The 25,831-nt window shown below is 39.8% G+C and overlaps 1 protein-coding gene and 1 long non-coding RNA gene across 4 annotated transcripts in view; one reads left to right on the forward strand and one right to left on the reverse strand.

Moving 5' to 3' along the window:
* LOC136246458 (uncharacterized) overlaps positions 1 to 25,831 on the reverse strand; it is a 133,003-nt gene that overhangs the window by 57,250 nt on the left and 49,922 nt on the right. The window lies entirely within an intron of this gene.
* LOC136246449 (deleted in lung and esophageal cancer protein 1-like) overlaps positions 10,249 to 25,831 on the forward strand; it is a 29,418-nt gene continuing 13,835 nt past the window's right edge. Inside the window, exons 1-5 of one of the 3 annotated variants that reach the window (XM_066037932.1) lie at positions 10,249 to 10,437; positions 12,645 to 12,737; positions 12,926 to 12,976; positions 15,218 to 15,264; positions 25,069 to 25,242. The gene's annotated coding sequence lies outside the window, so the exon portion shown is untranslated. Of the gene's footprint in view, positions 10,438 to 12,200; positions 12,253 to 12,644; positions 12,738 to 12,925; positions 12,977 to 15,217; positions 15,265 to 25,068; positions 25,243 to 25,831 lie in introns of those variants that run through there. The other 2 variants (XM_066037931.1, XM_066037933.1) reach the window with 2 other exon arrangements.

Below are 25,831 nucleotides of genomic sequence, written 5' to 3' on the forward strand. Positions count from 1 at the left end.
GAGAGTTCAGCTGCAAACAAATCACCTATACAGAATTCAGCTACAAACGAACCACCCTGTAGAGAAATCAGCTAGAAGAAGTTACCTTGTAGAGAGTTCAGCTACAAAGAAACCATCATGTAGAGAGTTCAGCTGCAAACAAATCACCTGTAGAGAGTTCAGCTACAAACAAATCTCCCTGTAGAGAGATCAGCTAGAAGAAGTTTCCTTGTAGAGAGTTCAGCTACAACAAATAACCCTGTAGAAAGATCAGCTAGAAGAAGTCACCTTGTAGAGAGTTTAGTTACAAAGAAACCACCATGTATAGAGTTCAGCTATAAACTAGTGACCTTGTAGAGACATCAGTTAGAAGAAGTTACCTTGTAGAGAGTTCAGCTACAAAGAAACCATTCTGTAAAGGGCTCAGCTGCAAACAAAACCCCTATACAGAATTCAGCTACAAGCAAATCACCCTGTGGAGAGATCAGCTAGAAAGAGTTACCTTGTTGATAGTTCAGCTACAAACACATCACCCTGTAGAAAGATTAGCTAGAAGAAGTCAACTTGTAGAGAGTTCAACTACAAAGAAACCATTCTGTAAAGAGCTCAGCTGCAAACAATCTGTACAGAATTCAGCTACAAACAAATCACCCTGTAGAAAGATCAGCTAGAAGGAGTTACCTTGTAGAGAGTTCAGTTACAAAGAAACCACCATGTATAGAATTCAGCTACAAACTAGTGACCCTGTAGAGACATCAGCTTGAAGAAGTTACTTTGTAGAGAGTTCAGCTACAAAGAAACCATTCTGTAAAGAGCTCAGCTGCAAACAAATCACCTATATACAGAATTCAGAAACAAATCACTCTGTAGAGAGATCATCTAGAAGTAGAAGAAGTTACCTTGTAGAGAGTTCAGCTACAAAGAAACCATCATGTAGAGAGTTCAGCTGCAAACAAATCACCTATAGGGAGTTCAGCTACAAACAAATCTCCCTGTAGAGAGATCAGCTAGAAGAAGTCACCTTGTAGAGAGTTCAGTTACAAAGAAACTACCATGTAGAGAGTTCAGCTACAAACTAGGGACCTTGTAGAGACATTAGCTAGAAGAAGTTACCTTGTGGAGAGTTCAGCTACAAAGAAACCATTCTGTAAAGAACTCAGCTGCAAACAAATCACCTGTACAGAATTCAGCTACAAACAAATCACCCTGTAGAGAGATCAGCTAGAAGAAGTTATCTTGTAGATAGTTCAGCTACAAACAAATCACCCTGTAGAGAGATCAGCTAGAAGTTGTTCCCTTGTAGATAGTTCAGCTACAAACAAATCACCCTGTAGAAAGATCAGCTAGAATAAGTCACCTTGTAGAGAGTTCAGCTACAAACAAACCACCATGTAGAGAGATCAGCTAGAAGAAATTACCTTGTAGAGAGTTCAGCTACAAAGAAACCACCATGTAGAGAGTTCAGCTGCAAAGAAATCACCCTGTAGAAAATTCAGCCACAAACAAATTGCTCTGTAGAAAGATCAGTTAGAAGAAGTTACCTCGTAGAGAGTTCAGCTACAAAGAATCTATTCTGTAAAGAGCTCAGCTGCAAACAAATCACCTGTACAGAATTCAGCTACAAACAAATCACCCTGTAGAGAGATCAGCTAGAAGAAGTTATCTTGTAGATAGTTCAGCTACAAACAAATCACCCTGTAGAGAGATCAGCTAGAAGATGTTCCCTAGTAGATAGTTCAGCTACAAACAAATCACCCTGTAGAAAGATCAGCTAGAAGAAGACCTTGTAGAGAGTTCAGCTACAAACAAACCACCATGTAGAGAGATCAGCTAGAAGAAATTACCTTGTAGAGAGTTCAGCTACAAAGAAACCACCATGTAGAGAGTTCAGCTGCAAAGAAATCTCCCTGTAGAAAATTCAGCCACAAACAAATTGCCCTGTAGAAAGATCAGTTAGCCGGAAGAAGTTACCTTGTAGATAGTTCAGCTACAAAGAAACCATTCTATAAAGAGCTCAGCTACAAACAAATCACCTGTACAGAATTCAGCTACATGCAAGCAAATTACCCTGTAGAGAGATCAGCTAGAAGAAGTTACCTTGTAGATCGTTCAGCTACAAACAATTCACCCCGTAGAGAGAGAAGCTAGAAGAAGTCACCTTGTAGAGTGTTCAGTTACAAGAAACCACCATGGAGAGTTCTGTAATAAATATATGTGTAACGTATATACATATAATTTGTACATTTACTGATAAAATCAGAAATATTTAAAGTACATCTGCTTCATCTTTTCTTCTTCTTGAGGTAAAGAAAAAAAGATATGTTTAAAAGTCCCAAAGCTGGCTGTAGGCCGGCTTTGGGGTAAAAATACAAAAAGAAGTGAAATCTAATCCAAAACAGCCAAGCTGTAAAAAAAGAGTGCAGCCCTCAAAAAGGCTATGGTGAAAAAAGATGTGAAATCCAAGGTGGCGGCCAAGAAATGGCTGTGATGGTAGGTTAATGGTAAAAATTTTAATAACGACAACTCAGGTGAATTTTGTGCCAATTGACCAAGCGGCACCAAAATTCACCTGAATTGTCGTTATTAAAATTTTTACCATCAACCTACCATCACAGCTATTTCTTGGCCGCCACCTTGGATTTCACATCTTTTTTCACCATAGCCTTTTTGAGGGCCACATTCTTTTTTTACAGCTTGGCTGTTTTGGATTAGATGGTATTACAGGGAATTATAGCTATAATCTTTAAGGTAATGTTTCTGCTTGTGGAGCATGTGATCAGTAGATGAGATAGTTCACATTCACTTATTCATTAGAGTAGACCTAAGCTATAATACTCCTACATGTCACATAACACAGAAAGGAATGTGTAGTATGTCCACTGTTATAACCACTGGTCATGGTCAGCCTGTAGTGGGATTACAAAACAGCAACATGATTCTGTGCACATGTTACTGTGTGCTTCACTGTACAAGCTAGACAACAACATTGTCAGCTCTTTCTGGGCTCTCAACTTAAAATCTGGACCACTGAGCCACCCAGTGCCTCAGCCAGTAGCTATTAGTCACTACTCACTATAATTATCAAATTATTTGATAAGACAAGTGCAATGTGATTAAATTCTCGCGTATACTGATCTTTTACTAGCTGTTATGATACCCTACCTGCATAGATAGCAGTTTTTAAGAGGTCAAGACAGGTTGCTAGTCGCCTCACCCGAGGACACAACACGAACAAGAATCAGCACTTCATCATAATATACACATCACACACAAACACCTGTTATAGAGCGATTATCAGCTATCGACGAGGACAGCGACTCTTCAGGCTAAGGCAAATCACGTGACTGGTGTAGGTAATATACGGAGGGTATACGTCGACTTGTGGATACTAGTGGGGAAGTGAAGGAACTAGAGTAGTCTCAAACCGGTCTGGATTCGAGACTAAAGCTAGAGTAGGAGCTATACAAAAAATGATCATGTGTAGTCAGTGTCTGTGATGTGTTTGTACGGGATGTGTAATCCTCCAGTTGGTCTGTTATGTTAGCCCACCTGGAGTAGTCTCTAGTCTCAAACCGCGGGCCACTTTCTTTTTTTTTTCACTTTGTCATTGTTTCTCCGTACTCAAGTGATAAAGAGAAAAAAGTTCTGGCCGCGCGAGATTAAACTCTCGTTCATAAGGCAACTGTTTGGTGATTTTTAGTTTCTCATCAGAAGATTTTAAAAGTGTGGAGTGCGGGCAGGTGGCCACAATTGCTAGGCGATGACAAGATACTGAACTATTTCTGATGTACTGTCAACTCCACTAACAAGCATAGGGGCACTGTTTGACACATTTTGCTTGCAAAATTCTGTAAACGTTATATTATGATGAAGGGCTTTCTTCACAAATCTGACACTCCAATAAACATTACTTGTACAGTACATGAAGTACAGTAGCTGCTGTATGAGTGTGGAAATCTTTTAAAACTAACCTCAATATTTTGTTGCTCAAACAAATAATGATTAATCTGTAATAATAGGGGAAATACCTGTTGCAGTGAAAATACATGTGGGTACTGATGAGAAACAGAAGATCACCAAATTGTGGCCAGTATCATAACCAGTAGCTGGTCAATTTAAAGTATAATGTACAGTAACATGTTACTCAGATGTTTAACATTATTATTATTATTATTTTTTTTTAATTTTCTTATAGTCCTGGCATGTAAACAGACCAATACATTTGTTGGGAAGTACACTATATACAATATAAGGTGGTGATATGAGCACTAGGTTGCTTTACAACCACTGTCAAAGCCCTTGCAGTCTTGACTGGGCAACATTTCACCTTGATCTGTTACTTGAAGTGTTGATCAGAGTTTGACCTGTGACTATAAAAGTATAATGTTATATCAAACAGTATGGTAGCTAGTACTGTTTAAGTAGGGTTTGCGTCAAAAGTGAAGTGCTCTGCCAAAAATACCACCTTTAAAAACCAGCTTAGAAACTTCTTACGCGGTGAAAATCACTTTTACGGAATAATATTAGTCCATTTAACTTCAAATGTAGCGTTAAAAGCAAGAAAACGCTTACTGGCGGCCGGATATAGAATTTTAAAAATTATCAAAACTTGAAATTTCATCTCACTCACTTACTGCCTGACCACAGTCGCAAGCCTAGAGCCCAAACGGAGCAGTGCATGGTCAACATTTTACGCCACAGCAACAAACTCACCGGTGGGATGTGCCTTTTGGGGATCCGAGGAGTGTGCGCCTTGTCTTTTCTTTCAATCAGGCTGCTTGTCTTTTCTTCATCCAACGAAACCATATCGAGGCATTGATTTTCCATATCAACACCTTCTTTAAGCGACACTTAGACTACACTACTTTACAGAGGTACCGGTACTCCACAATAGGTCACAAGATCATGCTCATTATTTATTCTACTATTATCGAGCCGATGATGACCACGCCCCTTTTACACTAGCTGTATTTGTGACCACACACCTTCAAGTTGGTAGGCTGATTCGAGATACTCTAGTCTAATAATCGATCGAAACCACAATGGCCACACCCCTTTTTGGGCAAGCACACATCTTTGCAGGCTGACCCGAGATACTCTAATACAGCAGTCACCCTAATAAAACAGTCACATGTTTATAACTAGCTGTATGCTTAACAAAAAAAACTAAACAAACTAGTATATTAAATTATAAATTTAAAAATGAAGTAGGGATCCAAGCAATAAAAAGTAGTGAAACAAGGGATGAACAATGATAGCTATTACATCATAGCTCAGTGGGGAATCCTACTTTGGCATAGTATAACAATTATTTTGTGGTCAATGCCAAAGTAGGATTTCCCACTGAGCTATACTGTAATAGCTACCATTGTTCATCTCTTGCTTCGCTACTTTATATCGCTTGGATCCCTACCTCATTTTTAAATTTATAATTTTTAATATACTAGTAGAATTAATGTTTTAGCTCTATATAAATATTGAGAACTACTTTTATTTTGTATTACATTGTAGGAATTGAGATGAACCATACAAACAGTTTTGTCAGTAGTGGTAGTGCTTTATCCCATCAATCCATTGTAACCATGGATGTCCTGCAAGATGTACAACCTGTAACTAGGCCACTTCAACTGAATCTTTTGTTTCTCAGGCCAAGTACAGGGTTGGAAGGTCGGTAAAATATTAATTTTTGCCAGCCGAAGAGTGATTTAGCGAGTCAAACAGTGGCTAAGTTACATCGATTATGATTGCTGTATCACTTGTGAGTAGAAAGTTATATGGTTGATATTGAGTATTGCAACCCCTCTGTGGAATTTTTCGCTGCTTGAGGTGATCACATGATTCACATAAAATGTTTTGGTCTAAAAAGTATAATCACAAATACTGTAGTAGTCACATTGCAGGAGGTGTCATTTAGTCGGAACAGTGAGCCTAGCTATTACAGCCAGCCCATGCTGCAGCTGTAATCCTTTGATAATTCTGTAATTTACCTTCTTTTCTCATGGGAGGAGAGTGTGCCCTGGCCATCAGACCACTCAATGGACCTACTTTCCTGTTCAGAATCTTCGATTCGCTTCAATACAGAAGATCATCAATAGCTAATCAGTTTGCCAAGTTTAATCACTTACTCAGAAGTTGATAAAATCCATAGTCTCCTCAAACACCTGCCTATCCATGGCTAACAATGTACAAATGCAGCTCCAGATAGTGGACTATATAGACGTACTGTATATGTATGACTGTAAATGGCCATAACTAAATCTGTAAATCTGAAATGGTGCATGGGAATTTTAGTGATGCAGTGAAGTGTGCAGTGTTTTTTCCATCATTAGTAAAATAATTATTATAGCAAGTATACTACAACACTGACACGATACTTATAAACATCTCCAATGAGCAGTGGAATATGTTCATCATGTGATCCGTTATCCGTCCATCCGTGATTCGCCAAATACAGCAACCCAGTATAGATACTCACTTCAGGTTTCTTAGTATATTATACATGGGCTAGTAAACTGGAGGGTAAGGTTTAGTCACTATATCAACTGAGGTTACAAATTGCTGCTCACAAACCTTAAAATAATTCAAGTCATTATTACTGATCACACTGTTATGGCATTGTTACTAACCCATAGTATAACTGACACTATTGTATCTTGTCAACAGCTTGTGGGCCTATAACTATTGGTTTAAAAATGAAGTAGGGTTGTAGCGATAAAAAGTAGTAAAGCAAGAGATGATGGTAGCTGTGAGGGAAAATCCCTAGCCACTTGGCATTGTAGCAATGTGGGAAAATCCCTACTTTTGAATCTTGTTTCACTAATTTTTATTGCTGGAACCATACTTCATTGTTAAATTATATATATTTTTATTGCACTAGTTTGTGCTAGAGCTAGCTATGAAATGCACGTGTGGTGTATTAGAGTATCTTGATCTTGCCACTCAGCTACACAGTAGATCAAGCTAGTGGACATGGCACAATGTCTTGTTTTCCAACGAAGCTAGATTGTCGTGTCACATTATGATTGTTTAAGGAGGTGTGGCAATTGCTTTAAAACAGACACAGCTTAGCGGCTATGAGTCTGTTAATCACCTCAAATAGTTTCATGGCATCTAAATACTCTCCTTCAATGAAAGTGTTGTTAGGGAAAATTAATGTCGTTGTATGATTTCCTAGGGAGAAGAGGATCATTTAATTGAAGATAAAAGAAAAGGCAAAGTGCAGATAACAGACATTTATCGGAACTACAAAAGGCACATCCCACAAGTGAGTTTGTTGTTGTGGCATATAATGATGGTCGTGTGCTGCTTTGTTTGGCCTCTAGCCTTGTGACTGGTCAGGTAGGCTGGCAAACAAATTCGAGTTATAGCATTTATTTTTTAAATTTAATATCTGAACACCTGTATGTGTTTTCTTGTTTTTAATGCTATAATTGATGAATTGATGCTGAATGGAGTAAGGCTATTCTGTAAAGATGATTTTCACTGTGTGTGATGTTTCCATGATTGTTTTTAGATGAGACTTTTTTAACAGCGCACGTCATGTCAATTAAGCAGTACGACCATAGTGTTTGATACTGTATAGTTTTACTGTACTTAGCAATTTTTTGTGATGATGTTATAATGATGTCATTTTACATGTGCATGCTAGTGATTAGGGCTGGGACGAATATTGAAATTTACCTTCAAATATTCGCTAATATAATGTTCGAACATTGGAAGCTTCGGTGTTACGTAGCTTTCAAGTTACAGGTTTTCTTGTATTTATGGACATCCTTCTTAGGTTTTATGTTTCTAAACCCATTTAATAAGTTTATAAGTATTTGGAAAGTGCATAGCAGCAGTACTGAATGACGCGATCGATCGATTGCAATGGACGTGTCCGCTGTACTGCAATCATGCAGAGAATCATACACAGGTAAACACCGAGAAATGGCTAAAATTACACTTTCCATGTATTATCTATCACCTTATAAGGTGTTTTAAGGCTGCAACTATGGTAGCAAGCTGAACTGCAATGGTTTAAAAGTGGGCGTGGAACACAAAGATCGATCGCGAAGAGGCAAACATTAATCACGCAAGAGGAAAAAGCAGCTGCAATAAAAATAACCACGTTTATTTGTAATTCTTTCGTAGACTATGAGTGCATTACGAAACTTTGAGGATACTTTTATAATTTGAAGTTTACTTAACCTTCGAACCCATGATACATTCGAAGCTTCGTCCCAGCCCTACTAGTGATGTGATGTTGTCATGGCAACTATTGTTTCTGAGATTGAAGTTGATGTCACATTAGACCATTTGGCACATCTTTGAATATTCCATGCTCAGACTGTGATTGAAGTACTATTGTGTAGGTTTGTAGTGTAGTGTATTTTGTGTGTGGGTATGTGTGTGTGTTTGTGTGTGTGCTTTCGTTTGTTTGTTTGCATGCATGCATTGTGTGAGGTATTATAGCCAAGTGGCTATACCAACTACCTAGTAATTGAAAGATTCCAAGTTCAATGCTCGGTTTTGCCCAGTTGGTGTTACCTTGAACCAGGCTTGGGGTCAAATACTTTGAAAAGTATTTAAATACAAATACTTATACCCAGGATGTATTTCAAATACTTCTAAAGCATTTAAATACCTTTAAAATACTTTTGTACTTTGATCTGAACTATACGTTACACAACCACCCAATAGTACACACACCTGTTTTAATATTGTTCTAATACAATTGTATGGTAAAAGCAACTGACCACTCATAATAGCCTATATAGTAACTAGCTAGCTACTTAACTTATTGAATACATATCTTATAAACATATATTCCTCAAATTGTTTGTCAGTTAAATGGCATCAATCTGGGAAAAATACTTTACTTACAGTCTTTCTACGGGTGCTGAGGATGCAGGTATGCAGAGAAATCTAGCTACAAGCCATTTTGGCTAAAGGTGGAAATTTTGTTTGATTTACTTTCCAAAACACAAGTGGATCTTCTTCTTACAGTATACAGGGTGAAAGTAAGTACTCCTCAACAGTTGTGTTTAAATCCTTGGTAGTATCAGCAGTTGCTGAGTCAGACTCATTTATTAAATCACTGACAAAAGGTTTTTATTTTCTTGGCTGCCAGATTCTTCCTCTATTTGTTCAGAAATTTCAGAAGCGAAGTATTTGAAATGTTTGCAGAAAGTATTTTAAGTTTTTACACAAAGTATTTAACTACAATACGTGTTGTTTCAAAACTTCAAAATGCAAATACTCAAAAATAGTACAGCTGAATACAAATACTCATGTATTTGACTCCAAGCCTACCTTGAACAAGAAGCTTTGCTCATATTGTTGTAGTCTACCCAGCTATACAATGAGGACCTGGTGGCCTGATGTCAACTGTGGAACCTGTCATTGTGTTGAGTAGTGTTTTAGGGGTCATTCTGGAACTTCAGGTTGTGTGTCCTCTATCTGTAAGACTTGTACAGTCCACCTGTGTGTTACTAGTCCTGCCCCAGCTGAGTGTATGAGTGGTACATGGACATTCCAGTATTGGTTGACTGGAAACAATAACTGTGTTTCCCACAACTGCCAGAGTTGTTCATGTGTAGACAGACAGCTCAGACCAGTAGGTAGAGAGATTATTGCGAGAATCAACATTTGTTGCTGTTGTGATGAATATTGCATTGCCCTGGAGGAGGGTTTGACTATCTCAAACTGGAAACCTGTTTGTCCTGTAACTAATATATTGATGGTTACATGTTGGTCTACAAATATTACCTCCAGGATAATACATGTCACTAACCACTTGTTTATCTTGTTGTGTTTGACTGACTACATAATTGTGTCATAGTCAATGATATAGTTTTGTTAACTGTGTAGTATATCTGTCATCCTCTACCTCTCAACCATGTACACTAGTAGTGTAGTTTAATAACTGTGTCCTTGTGTAGCTCATTTCATAAAGATGTGTTGATAACACATGAGTGATTTGGTGACACTTCAGTAATGTGTTAAAGGTCAATTTGTCCAGTGGTTACATCACATGATATAGTTGGAGAATTTAAAGTTTTGAACAGTAAAAAAAAAACACAGTAATGTCAACATGAATATCATTATAGACCAGTGGTTTGGTGTATGTTGTGGGAATGTAAAGCTACTGGGTATGAATGTAGTTAGTGTATAGGGGGGAGATCAGTTGCATAAACATTACTTTGTAAGTACATGTAGTGTACTGTTTTGTGTTTGTAGTGACCATCCCTAATGGATGAGAGATGAATGGAGCTGTATATAGGTGACCAGGCCAGACATACAATAATGGACCAGTGTTATATTCCCTAAGGGTTGGTATTATGAGGATCATGTGATAGGCAGGAAGAAGCAGCCCCCTCAGCAGATAATTACATATATGATATATACTATGGAAGAGAGTGAGATTAGGAGAGAGTATCAACCTGTCACCCATGTTGTCACCATTTGCCGTCACAGGTAAGTGTGTCTGTCTGTCTGTGTGTTATACAAATATTGTATGTCTGTGTGAAGGTAGTACTGTAGTAGTCATGTGTTGACCATGTACATATGGTAGAGCTGGAACAAATGTACAAACCCTAAAACCATCCAACAATAGAAAACATATCATTTGTGTACTCAGAAAAGGATAAATAATTGTAACAACATTCACTGACTTGTTATGAAGGACTAGACCGATAGTTAATGAATATGACACAGTAGTCAATTTATTAATGTTCAACTAACATCAGTTTTAGATGTTGTAACATTATCAGCTCAATGTAGTGAACTGGGAAGGAGTTATGCATAGTTTGTAGCATGTATGTTTGAATTGTATAAATATTGTTGTCGTGGCAACCTTTGACTTGGTCACAGGGTAAACCCCTAGGTAACATTTTATTCTTTATTGCATCACAAATATAATAGCACAAATTGTGTTCCATAGTGATAGTAATCTGTTTGAGGTTACATGTAAAAGTAAATTTATTAGTGTGTGCATTTTTCAGTACATTGTTACTAAGGTATATTATATGTGTGGGTTTTAAGAGTTAGAAAATGACCAGCTTTATTAACCCTTAAACGCGCACGCAGGTTTTGAGAAATGCGTGTTTACCGAAATTGGTTTTATATTGAAAGTGGTGAGAGTTTGCTAAACTGAATTAGCCTAACACCTTATATAAACAGAAAGTTTATTCAATAGGCTATCAGGGGAAGTTTAAATAACCACTGTAACAACAGGCGCTCACTTGTTATGAGGCGATGAAGAACAGCGTCTTGACTTTTCGCGATTTCGTATTCCTTCCGGTGGCAGCCATATTTGTAATTGGCTGAGTCACATGACCCATATATGGCCTGAGGCATAATTGAATGGCGAATCGATCGGCGTTTATTGCAGAACAATAGAATGAACTGGGAAGGAGATACGAGTCTTTTTCCAAAGGTATGTAAACAGTTTTACGTGTTCATTTCGTAAAAAGTTAGTTTCATGGCGAGTTTTGGCCCTGTGTTTCAGTGTAGGGTAAAACCCTACATATCATTTCATTCGCTATTACATCACGAATTAAATGATGGCAGTTGCGTAGCCATATGGACAATGGTTCGGAAGTTACTGCACTTTGTTTACTGCCATGCGTGAGGGCCACTATAATGGCCTTTGCGCGTTTAAGGGTTAATGGGGACCTCATGTTAACTGGGGAAGTAATCTACACAGTTATATTAAATGGAGAACTGACACTCCTGTTCTACCTGTTAGGGTACAAATGACATGTTGTTAACAACTCCACCTCATCATAACACACACAAACTCAAACCCACAATTACTGCTCACATCATAGTGTATAAAAGTGTCCAGTGTATACCAGAGGAACAACACACCTTGTATGTTGTAATGAAATGACAGACTTTTGAAGGCCTAACAAGGTCCAGTATTGTAGCAACAAAATAATGTGATGAGTTGTGTAGAGTGTGAAGTTGTGTGTCTGTTGATATGTAGTAGCAAAATTTTAAAGAATTTGATCTGTAAAATTTTCTTTTAACTAAGGTTCCTCTCTGTACTTGCTTTATTGCAGTCAACAAAAAATGTTTATGTTCACAATTTGGGCTGTATGTGTTTGTGTGTAGTGTAGTGCGTGGGTGGGTACGTGCGTGTGTGTGTGATGTCACATAACATATGCCACCACCGTTGCACATATAATTATACTTGCTAGTCAATACTAGTATCAGGTTGACAACAGAGACACTTCTTCCTCTACTAAGAAGAAAGAAGGTCACTTCATGTACAAGTAACACAATAATGTATGTAACTGTGTCTGTCTGTCCATTTGTCTGTCTGTGTGTATTATTATAGTACAGAAGTGTTCACATACAGTCAGCTGGTTGTTATGAATATCACTAAGGTGTTAATCTGTTTATCTCTTGACCTGTGCTGACATTATTGTAGTGTCCCATATCTTTTGTACTGTTAGTGTTGAGTTGTACTGTGTCTATGGTGATGACATAAACTAGGGAGTATTGTGTGTTCTGTGTACACTGTCTGTGTAGTATTGTGTTGTAAGTTGAGGGTTATCTTTCTTTGTGCCATGTGTGTAGTTATTGTTATAATACAGCTTACGAAGTCCTCTAGATTTCACAGCTGTTTATTGATAGTGTATGATACGATGTGATTACTATATTGTATTATTGTACAGAAATGTCAACAGAAACTTGGACACATGTTACCATTAGGAGCCTACCTGTTGAAATCTGTCCAGAGAGTGTTGAAGTATTCACTAATACCAGAAGTATATGTGTGCGTGTATAGTGTGTGTGTGTACGTGTGTGTGTGCGCGTGCGTGCGTACATGTGTGTGTGTGTGTGTGTGGTTTATATTTCATATTTATTTGTATGTACAAGGACTGTTTACTGTATATACTGACATACGTACGGTTAAACACACAAATAATTCATCATTTGTTTATTACTATTACAGAAGATCAATGATTGTGTGATTGTTGCAGAGGATGAGAAAGAAGACATTATGGTAAGTCACATGTGCTTGTATTTAGTAAGTCATTATCCAATAGTAGTCGGAGAGGGGTTCCTTGTTCTGTTCCATATTACACTGGAACCTGTTAATGTGGACACTTGAGGACACATTCAGTACATAATCCAGAACGTTGTTCAATTACTTTAATAAAAGCACACCTTAGTCAAAACGCTCTAATAGAGCAGTCATTTCTATTGTTCGATGACCAGATTATGGAGGGACCACTCTATTGTATTGTTTGTTAGTCAGCTTGTATTATATAATAATGTATTTTATGTGTGGGTGAATGTGTGTTTGTATACAGCGGTCTCTCCGTTATCTGACCATCGATTATCCAAACTGTGGAAGTGACTGTTCTATTAGAGTATTTTGCCTAAAGTGTATTTTAATGTTCTACATATAAATGTATGGGCTTCATTTGTGTGACACAGTACAGGCTTGTACTGTGTCACTCAAAGATGACTGGGTGAAGGTGATCAACAAAACATTAGTGATAGTGTTGATATGGACATTCCTAATAGGGTAAGTACCTTAATCCTTAAGCCCACATAGAACTTTGTGGGGAATGTGTGTTTACACAATGTGGGCCTGCATGGCAATGTTAGGAGGGATAACTTGCATAATTTTGTACACATTGATCGAAAACCTTCTCACTGGCCTACTTGGAGAAGTGTTGCTACGTACAGTATAATAAAATCTTGTAGTGCTGTGTAAATGATGTCAACAGCAACTGCTAGAAGATTATATTTATTGTCTGAAACAAACGGTCTTCCTTGAACTGAAAAATAATTCTGTTATACAAAGTTCTGTTCAAATACTCTAATAGAACAGTCATTTAAGAATTGATATAATTGACTGCTTGGCCAATTCACATTCAATGATCAACTATTTAATGCCTCAGTTAGCTAGTAGCTTCAAATATGTTTAGTTAGCTTGATAGTTAATGAATTAGAATACAGTTCAGGTAGACAAGAAGAGCTCATTCAATGTATTACTGTATGTACAGTGAACTAACTAATATCTTTTATCTGTACAAACTGGAATGTTACCTCGTAATGAACAAGAAGACTTTGTATTACTAAATTTAATGTCAAAACCCCTCACCGCCACCTCCAATCTGCTTTTAAACTGCTATAACTTGCATATTATACCTGTCACAGTGGGGCTAACTCTGTCACGCTGGACTTTACTCGTAAATAGTTCACTGAGCTTTGACTAACAAAAACTAAACTTTTATTCATTGATTCAAAGTATTTATAGGTACAAAACTATGCACAAAATTCTATCCTATATTACAAAACATACATGCAGAAAAACAAACAAAAATTCCTAACCTTACAGTACACAACAACAAAATCAAAATTCCTAAAGCAGCGTTACAACACCTACAAAAGGTGCCTACTCTACAAGTTATGCAACTACAAAAATCACCATTACAAAATCACACTATCAAATAAAACAGTTCAATCTCTTACAATACCATATAATCCTATAAAACTGTATCAGTTTACTTGCTATAGAACAAGGAATTCGATTATCAAGTTGCTGTTTACACAAGAGCAACCACAGAGTCATTATACAACTTTTAAGGGCAAAAATTGGATTAAGTGAAACCCTACGTGAAATTTCACAACTCTCTGCAGGCTATCACTGTTTCTAATAACACAATAAACATCGCTTACCTGTTTATGGTTGAAGTGATGGTCACCAAGTCTGGTTTTCAGCATTTGAGCAAGTGCACATGCACATACAGACACGAGGTCACTGTTTAGAGGCATAAAAGAAGTAGTAACATGCCACTCCAACCTGTACAATCCTTCTCCTTACCGTTTCTCTTTATTAGTAGTGCCATTATTACTGCGAAGAATCGTCTACAATACTTGTTATCAACATTCCAAAAGTATGTGATTGCATCATCTAATCACGCAATAGTGCAGAGAGGCCAATTATCCCTGTTCCCGTTCACTTAAGGGCGTGGCCACTACAAGATATGTAAGTGCAGGAGTTACTAAAATGCTTGACTGAAGTTACAGAGCACTTAGAATGTGATGCTATAGCCGTTTATGCCATAGGGCAGTTGTGGCAGTGAGATCGAGGGTTAAATGTTATTCCTCTCATTAACATGTGTGCATACTGTATGTACCATATATGGTATTGAAATTATGTCAAGTTACACATTTTGTTATCTTATGTCTGACATTCAGTTACAATAGCATTTATTACAGTTGTGTTCAGTTCACTGTAGGCCAAACTGTTGCTATTTTCTGGAATCCTGGATAGTGGTAAGTGGATGTGTTTTTATGTGCGTGTGTGCATATATATGTGTGTGTGCATGTGTGTATGCACATGTGTACATGTGTATGTACGTGTGTTTATCATACAGTTTGGTAAACTCTATATTATGGATCATGAAGGTGTGCACCAAAAAAAGACATTTACTATAAACCAATCTCACCCTCACTATAATGCCAATACGGCGACGGAAGGTTCAAGCCAGGAGCTAACGACTCGGTAGAGCGTGATTGACACGGATAATGATGACACGCTATAACACACGCAGCAACAACTTGGCACACGTCATCACACACTATATTTAGCCTATTCTAATTATTGTTACATTCTAATTAATGTCACTGTAAATTTCCTACATCCTCCGGGGCCCGGCCTAATACAGTTGCCCACTTGGATATCTTCTGTAAGGCCTTGGCAGCAGCATTCCTTCGTGGACGTGTTCCAGAGGAAGTAGTGTTGTTTGACGGTGCTTGATTGTCCTTCATATGTTGAGTAGATTCATCCAAGGTGTTATCAGTAACTGCTTGAGAAATATCATCTTCACTTGAGACTTCTAACGGATAGAGCTTGACAATAGGACGAGATGTCTTATACGTCCCCATTCTAATATGAGCTGCACGAACCAAATTGTCCTTTCCTGTAATGAGTTTCTCTACAACAGCTAATCTCCATTGCATTCTTGGCTTGTCGTCATGTACAATCACAACATCGCCTAGTTTGATAGCTTGTTTGTTGTGTCCCGAAATCTTGTTGAACTCTCTCAGGGAAGTTAAGTACTCTCTTTTCCAACGTGTCCAAAACTGCTCAATAAGATGTGCTTGTTTGTCTACTCTCCTCCTCATGTTGTCAGCATCAAGGAAGTCTGGATCATCTAACTCTTCTGGATTGTCTAGCGGGTGAGGAATAGGGCGGATTCTCCTGCCATATAGGAGATGAGAGGGAGTAAGCGGCTCCGGATCAGCAAAATCAGAGGATACATAGGTTAGTGGCCTGTCATTCAACATGGCTTCGATTTCCACAATAATAGTCTCAAGTTGTTCCAGAGTAACAAAGGCTCTTCCGAGAGTTTTCTTCACTGATTGCTTGGTGATCCCTATCATGCGCTCCCAGAAGCCTCCATACCAGGGAGCACGCTTGGGAATGAAATCCCAAGTTACATTCTGAACTTCTAATGCTCCTTTCAGTGACTCTGATTCAAACAATCTTTGTAAGTCCTCCGCGGCAGCAAGGTACGTGGACGCATTGTCTGAAATCATCTTGCGTGGTAGGGACTTCCTTGAAGAAAATCTTCGAAAGGCTAACAGGAAAGTATCCACGGTAAGGTCGCTAACAACTTCGAGATGCACTGCTCTTGTGGCAGCACATGTGAAAAGACAGATGTACACCTTTCTCTCTTGTCCCCCTGCCTTGACATATAGGGCTCCAGTAAAGTCTACGCCTGTCACCGTAAACGGTGGAGATTCTGCGACGCGTACCTTAGGCAGTGGAGGGGGGTCTGGAGCTCTATAGGGTTTCCCCATCAACTTGTTACAAATGACACATCGCCTCAACACTTTCCTGACATATTGCCGGATGGAGGGTATCCAATAGACCTGGCGTAGAGCTGTTACAGTGATGCTCACACCTCCATGGTGGAGTTTGTTGTGGGTGTCTATGACTATTGTATCACTAAACCGGCAATTGGAGGGTAGGAGGAAGGGGAATTTACTCAGCTCTGTGGTGGGGGCATTGTGAATCCATCCTCCGCAACGAATTAACTGTTTGTCATCTAGAAAAAGGCGTAACTGTCTGACTAGCGGGGGACACTTAGATTGCCTTTTGAGTAAGTAAGCAAGCTCATCTTGGTAAGCTGAACCCTGTATGCCCTTCACCAGATGTCTACGTGCATTAGCCAATTCAATGTTTGTTAAGGGCCCAGATAACTTGGGTTGTTGTTTGCGTAGATTGTGAAGCCATCTGAAAACATAAGCAGTGACAGCCAGAATGCGATGAAAACTACTGTATCGTGATACATCAATAACAGATAAAATACCTGTGTGGCTGTCTGTAGTTGTAAGCTCTGTTGTGTGAGTAGCTTCAGGTTCAACATCCTCTTCTGCCTGTAGATGGAGTACACTTGTGGGTGTCCATGTGGGCCAATCTGATTTTGTGGGCAGCCAGTGTGGGCCTTGTGTCCACAGGTGAGACACTCTTATTTGGTTGGTTGATATTCCTCTTGTAAGCAGATCGGCTGGGTTGTCACCTGAGGGTGTGAAATACCAGTTGACAGTGGGAAATGTTTCACAAATCTCACGAACACGGTGGTCAATAAATGGTTTGGAATTTGTGCCTTTGTGTATCCAATGTAACACAATTTGGCTGTCTGTCCAAAAGTGTACTTGTTGAATGTGAGGAACTGCCGAATAAACAAACTTCGCTAATCTGGTAGCAGTAACAGCTGCCATGAGCTCTAATCTTGGTAAGGAAGTAGCCTTGATAGGAGCCACACGGGTCTTGGACATAGCAAGACAAATATGATTATCTCTACTAAGGTAAACAACAGCTCCATATGCCTTAGTGCTGGTATCTGCAAACACAAACATGTTACTTATCTGCATATTTGATTGACTGGATGGGAAGTAAGCTCTTGGTATCATCAGTTGTGGTAATTCTTGTAGATCAGCAAGAATGGCAATCCACTTCTCCTTGATCACAGTAGGAAGGGGTTCATCCCAAGTTAACCTTGTTTGCCAGATTTCCTGCAGTAGAATTTTGGCCTTAATTGTTACTGGTGTTACCCATCCCAGCGGGTCGAAAATCTGTGATGACACCTGCAGTACATCGCGCTTTGTAACAAAGGTGTTAACAGGTGGAAATTGTCTTGTTGCAAGAGAAAGAATGTCAGTTGATGTATTCCACCGCAGACCTAACAGTCCCACTGTTGTGTTAGAATCACTGGTTTTGTCTTCCATGGTAACTTGCTTGAGTTGATGGCTGTTTGTTGACCATGACCTGAGATTAAACTTGGCTTGACTCATGATGTCTCGGGATTGGGTGTAGTACACTAGGAGCTCATCTTCGGTGTTGCATCCAGATAGAACGTTGTCAACATAAACATTTTCTCTCATATCTAGTGCAACTGGAGTGTCAAACTTGGACAAGTGCAGGTTGAGGACTGCTCCGAGCATAAATGGAGAGCTTGACGAGCCAAAGGGAACCACAGCAAAGCGGTATGTGCACATCTCCAGGTCTGGAGTTTCCAGGTTGGCTGGCCATAGAAACCTAGTGAAATTTCTGTCAGATGGGTGGAGCTTGACATGGAGAAATGCCTTCTCTATATCGGTTGAGAGAGCAAAGGCATGGATACGAAAACGTAGAAGGATTGCACATAGGTTGTTTAAGAATGGTGGCCCTACCATGAGGCAATCATTTAGACTTGCTGAGTTGCTGTCACCATGACAACTGCAATCATACACAACTCTAATGGGAGTGGTGGCTGACTCCTTCTTCACCGGATGGTGAGGCAGATAATGAACATCAGGTGTGGAATCATCATATACTCTCTCAATGAATCCTCGTTCTTCCTGTTCTTTAATAATACCATCATAGAGTTGTAGGATGTGAGGAGTTTTCCTGAGCTTGTTCACGAGTGTTTGAGTTCTCTTCTTGCAAATAGCAAAGTTGGAGAGAAGATGTGGTTTATCTACTTTCCATGGGAATCTTGCGATGTATGGGCCTTCAGGGGTTTGAGTGATAGAAGATTGCTGGTATGATTGGAGGAATACTGAGTCCATGGACTTCGAATTAGCGTCTGTTCCAACTGTTTCTACTGACCAGAAGTTATGTAGGTCTGGTGATTTGGGTTCGTCAATGGTAATCACTGAAGTGATCTGTAGTAGGGCAGATGATATTTCCTCTGAAATTGCACTTGGTAGTGGCCCAGACAGCAAGTACCCTAGCTTGGATTGTTGAGCAATGGGACCCTGACCTCTCACAATGTGGTCCTGAACAAAACTCCAATAATAGTCTGTGCCAATAAGGAGAGATATAGTAAAATTCCCTTCAGATGTCACTGGTTGGGCTAATTTGAGGCCTCGAAGATGTCGCATACTGCGGACAGAGGTTGAAATTGAGTTCTGAATGGGAGCTGAAATTGAAGGCACAATTAGAACAGATAAGGGTATCAGCTCACCAGACTCTGTTTCTACCTCCACCATGGTGGTTCCAAGTTTCTGTTGTGTCAAAGCTGTGGTGCCAAAGGAGGCTACTGCTACATCTGTTGTTGACACAGGAGTAATTTGTAGCTCATTGGCCATTGCCAGCGAGATAAACGAGCGTTGTGCACCCTCATCAAAGAGTATATTTGCCTGGGTCCTGATACCACCAGCAATTATTGGAGCAATAGCTGTTTTAAGCAAACAGGTTGTGGTGTTGTTCTCAGAAGCCTTGCAGTGCGATGCTGGTGTTAGGAGTCCACTGGTGGGTGTGGTGACCTCTGTCTTCTGCTCATTACTCGTCCCTTCTGAAGTGTTGGTTGTTTCACTGTTGCAAAGGCTGGTGTGGTGCTTCTTTTTGCACTTCCTGCAACGAAACTTGGATGGGCACTGAGATACCCTGTGGTGAGCAAGACAATTAAAACAAAGTGTATTCTCCTTAACAATGTCAAGTCGTTTCTGATAATCTGTGACAACATTACAATTATGTGTAGGATGAAGTCCTTTGCAAAACACACACTGTTGCTTACGCTTACTGTCGAGGCCATCTTGACGCTGTTTCTTATTGAAGTGATCTCTAGAATTAACAATGAATGCTGCACTTGATCTAGGAATCTGCTTGTGCGGGTTGTATTGCCCACACTCAAGGACTCTAATTTCCTTAAGAATTGCAGCCATGAGATCAGAAAGAATCCATTGAGAGTTTGAATGTTCTCGTGCAAGATTTCTCTGGACGTCTATGGGTAGTTTATCTAAGATGACTGGTACAAGTAGTTCACCATATGATGTTTCTGATTTTCCTAATGATGCCAGCCCTCGAATGTGGCTTTCCACAGAGTCATAAAAAATTCGAAGACTAGTAAGACTGTTTGATGGGGATGGCATGTCTCTGAGGGCTCGCATATGAGCATCCACTATTTTGTGCCTTTGACCATAGCGGTCTTCTAGTAATGCAATGGAATTGGTATAATTTGCCTCAGTGAGTGGAAGACCTGCAATTGTCCTAGCAGCATCTCCCTGCAGCTGCGCCTTCAGATAAGAAAACTTCTGGATCCCACTCAAGGTGGGGTTGGCATGAGTCGTCATGTAGAAAGAATCCCAGAATGTTAACCAGTTCAAGGGGTCTCCTGAGAACGTAGGCAACGTAAGCTTGGGAAGACGAGTGTTGGAAAACTGTTGATGGTCTTGGATTGGTGGAGCCACATGAGTTGTGATTACTGAGGCTGGGAATCTGTGAGCTTGTGTGGACACCGGCGATTCATCGAGATTCCCTGGGGCAAATGCTGTAGACATAAATGGCCTGTAAGGACTGATACTGCTAGGCGTGGCGGCTGTGTAGAAGGTTGCTGGAATTAATGGGGGTGGCCTTGATCCATCACTGTACAGCAAGCTTGTCATTCGAGGGGGTGGCATTGTAGCCCCTTGTGTGCTAGTTACTTCAACATTGTACTCATCTGTAGGTAAGTGGTAAGTAGTAGCTGTTGACACATGGGAATTAGCCATAGATAAGTGGGAAGTAGCAGGTGTAGATATCTCTGAGGTAGCAACTATAGATACATCTGAGGTAGCAGCTGTAGGTACATATGAGGTAGCAGCTGTAGGTACATGTGAGGTAGCAGCTGTAGGTACATGCGAGGTAGCAGCTGTAGGTACATGGGAGGTAGCTTCTGATGTTATGGAGGTAGTTGACAAGAGAATATCACTAGCTTGAGCTACATTACTTGTTGATTGTGTTTGGCCTCCGTTAGACTGTACCTGACTAGCTGGTGTTGGAGAGACTCTGCCAGACTGTCTTGTAGTGTTTAATTCAATGTACCTCCGTGCTCGAACGACCTTATCCATTATATCGTCATGTAACTCTTCTGCTTCCATCACAGCTGTCTCTAGCTCACTCGCGTCATCATACAGTTTTAATAATTGCTCATCGATATGTGTCAACTTCTCCATCTTTCTGGTTAGTTGTTCTATGGAATTGTTTAATGACGTGATAGTGTAATTGTCAAATTCTCCGTCAATTAGTTCGTCGATCTTAGTGAAGAGTCGAGTCACGTGTCCCTTGTATCCTCTCCGTGAGGCTATTAGACGAGTCTGCTCCTCCATTGGTTCGCTAAAACAATGGCAACAATAACAGTTCAAATGATTGAAGTGGCTTGCCTTGGCGGGTACCGTTAAGAATAAATTGCCACGGTACTACGACTTCTGCAACTGGGGTTAGAGTTGATAGTAGCGACGAGAGTAGCGAACCAAAACTGGTCACAGCACCACAATATAATGCCAATACGGCGACGGAAGGTTCAAGCCAGGAGCTAACGACTCGGTAGAGCGTGATTGACACGGATAATGATGACACGCTATAACACACGCAGCAACAACTTGGCACACGTCATCACACACTATATTTAGCCTATTCTAATTATTGTTACATTCTAATTAATGTCACTGTCAATTTCCTACACTCACAATACTCATGACACCTTGGCAGTATTGGTTAGGTACAGTATCACCAAGCCCAAACGTGCCTTGGTACATTATTTTTAATCCAGGAGAATTTTCTACTGCTTGACTGGCCGACTGACTGACTGACTGACTGACTGACTGACTGACTGACTGACTGACTGACTGACTGACTGACTGACTGACTGACTGACTGACTGACTGACTGACTGACTGACTGACTGACTGACTGACTGACTGACTGCATAGCAAAGCCTACAGCAGCTGTACAAAACACAGCTATTACCACCCAGTAAGCCAGCACTGGGATGCCTGTGCACTACTCAGGTGCTTGAGCCTTGTGCAGGCAAATCCTCCTGGGGCAGGGTCAGTAACACGCAGGAGGACTGTCCAGGTCTCGAGAGGTCGCGGAACCCAGAGTTCCACAATGGCCTCAACACTGCTAAGCGAGACAAGGATAGTTAGTCATTTGCTTCCCCAGTTAACACCAGGTACCCATTGATGTTACAGCTGGGTGGGCTGCTTCCCCAGTTGACACTAGACCACCAGGTCCCCATTAACAGCTGGGTAACTGAAGTATTGTGGGTAAAGTTTCTTGCTCAAGGAAACAACAACAAAAACCAAAGTAGCGTAACCGAGGATTGAACCTGGGACCTTTCGATCACCAGGCAGATTCCCTAACCACTTAGCCATGCTGCCTCACTGACTGACTGTCTCACTGACTGACTGTCTCACTGACTGACTGATGCCTTCAGAGAAGGGAACCTCAATAACAGCTAAAACTATGTATGTGCTTTTTCAATATTATTAGAAGTTGTTTCAGTCTGTCAGGCGCTTGTTAGCATACTGCAGTATGTACAATAGACACATCATGGACTTACCTTTGTCCTCCTTTCATCCCATTTCTTTTCACTGACAATGCAATTAAGATGTTGATTTGTGGTGGCTTCCCTACATTGTCATAGAGACCAGATTATTACTGTTATTCATTTGTGATGTTGTGTAACCGGCTGAATAGAACTGAAAGTGAAACACATTACCCATTTACAGGAGTTCATGTGAAAAAATAATTCCAGTTCCATTCTTTTTTTGGATGCAGTATGTGAGAGTTCACCTGTCATAAGTATTATTACAAAATAAGTAACAAGTTCAAAGAAAAACAAGCTACATGTATGTTGTGTTACTTCTGAAGACCAGGCGTCATGCAGCTAGCTAAGTCATCTGGAACTAACCAACTTTTTTATTGTTATAACCAATAGGGTTTTTGGTTGTGCAATAATACATCATTATTAGTGTGTAATTCTCGTATTTGGTAATTCATGAAAAATTTTAAATTCTTTTAATTACGCTATGCACTGCTAAAGAAGCGCTTGTTAAACAAACCACTTTTATCAACATATTACGCACAGAAATATCTTCTAAACTGTTGACTATCATGTTTTTTTTCTACAAATTCTCTTGACAAAGCCTCATATAAAAAGCTTATCTTCATTTTTGTTCACACATGTAAGGGATATGCCCCCTTTCAACAACTCAAAGGGATAGGCTATTCCTAGTAGTCTACGAGGCCTGCACCATTGTTTTTCAGTTGCTAAACACCTGTAAAACCCTGAAGGGAAGGTAATTCACAAAGTTTGTGGAGAGTTGCCACACCCGTATTTCAGACCACTGAAAAGAAGTGCAAAGTTTACCTGTGCAGAAGTTTAATACAGGCTTCATTTCACTTTTACTTCATACTTACTGGCTGAGGTGATTGATTGCCTAGCGTGACAAAGGCTATTAGCCTGAGTCTCTGGGTGATTAGTCATCATGCTAGTTAGTGTGGGCGTCATTCGTCCGCCCACGTCAGGCTATCAGCCCGAAATCATGACAGTAATCTGTCACATGACTTCCCAGGTACACCTGTAGGTATATATATATATATACCATGATCACATGAAACTTCAAAGGCACCGCAGGTTGCATATAGGGCATATGCACCGCAACACACAGGTGAGTATATATATACTCTCACCTGGGATGTCACGTGACACATTACTGTGTCACGATTACGGGCTGAGAGCCCGACGTGGACGGACGAATGACGCCCACACTAGCATGACTAATTACCCAGATGACTCAGGCTAATAGCCTTTGTCACGCTAGGCGATCAATCACCCCAGCCAGTACGAGTCCACCCACTGGATTCATTTTATACCCATACCTAGCGACTTTGATAATGGGTGGCAGCAAGTAACGTTGCTCCTACGTTTGTTGATATGAACAGACAAGTCCTGGCGATATACGGAGATATGTTTACTAAGTCCCACAATTAATTTGATTCTTCATTGTGAAAGCTGAATTGTGAGAGGAACGTTTCCAGCGCGTCTACCATGCCAAACTATGGCGAATTAAGTGTAAGTATATACTTTAAGTTGGTTTGTGTGCATATGGGTTGTTAGTAAGTAATGTAGTACGGATTAATTTAGAAACATGGTATATATCATGAACCATGGCTCACTTCGGTGTATTGCACTTATATACACCCCGACTCCGAAGTCAGAGGAAGTTTACTGTTGATAAACGCTGAGGCAAAAACCTCGTAGCCATGGTTTATATATTACATATATATACTTAACTGGGTGAGTATATACATACTCACCTGAAGTGTATATTCCCTATATACAACCAGCGGCACCTTTGAAGTTTCATGTGATCATGGTATATATTTATGTTGTTGTATAACATCAAAGTGGATTATGAACTGCTTGTCGCTACATTGACATCAGACCACCTGCAAATGCATGAATATTCTCTAATAGAACAGTCAATCATCATTGGTTAGTCCAATAGGCAATAGGAAGGTATTTGAGTTAGTTGTCTGGTAAATGTTCAATGATTGTCCATTATAATCCTCTCTAATAATAGTTCCACATATTGTTAGGAGGTTTTCAGTCAGATCATCAATACTATATTCTTTATTTCTTCCTATACAGTTCCGTCAACAGAACATCCTATGTGTACAGATACGCAATTTTATTGTGACTGTTTGTGTATTGTGTGTGTGATGTGTGAACTGTTTATGTGTACAGGTATATTGACTTATTGTCAGCCTGTAATTGTTTTCATGTATTTCACATAGTAACATCTCACCACACTTTCTTACAGGACCACCACAAGACCATTACATGTTGGGAGAGCAGACTACCCAGACGAGGCACAGGATAGCCACCACCAGCCACAAGTCTTATCCTAAGAGTAGCAACTTGTTACGTCATGAGAAGGGACACTGTAAACTACTAAATGTCACTAGGAATGACCAGACAGATGTAGCAACACCATGTTAGTGTGTGTATTTGTACTGCAGTGTGTGTATGTGTGTGTGTGTTTGTGTGTGTGTGTGTGTGTGTGTGTATTTGTACTGCTGTGTGTGTGCGTGCGTGCGTGCGTATCGGTGTGCATGCATGTGTGGGTGGGTGTGTGCGTGCATGCGTGTGTGGGTGTGTGTGTAATGTAGTGATGTGCGATATTTGATATATATCGAAATATCGTGATAATTTTTTTTATATCGTGATATAAGCTGAAGTATAGATTTTAGCTATAATTAGAGAAAAATGTACCCAAGATGTCATTGTACACTGTAATATTTTTTGATAAAAGAGCTTGTCAGTAATGTAATGTTGTACGCTAGTGATGTACCATGTTGTGTTGTACTTCTAGTACATTAGTGCTACAAGTGTCATCGGTGTAAGTACACAAGCTGAGTGATGAGTTTGTATATCGTGATATATATCATATCTTGATAATTGTGTGCAATAATCGTGATAGGAAAATATCCTATATCGCCCACCACTAGTGTAGTATGTGTGTGTGTGTGTGTATTTGTACTGTAGTGTGTGCAGTGTGTTTGTGTGTGTGTGTGTATGTATTT

The sequence above is a fragment of the Dysidea avara genome, chromosome 2 (assembly GCF_963678975.1).
Source record: "Dysidea avara chromosome 2, odDysAvar1.4, whole genome shotgun sequence".
Classification (NCBI taxonomy): Eukaryota; Metazoa; Porifera; class Demospongiae; order Dictyoceratida; family Dysideidae; genus Dysidea; species Dysidea avara.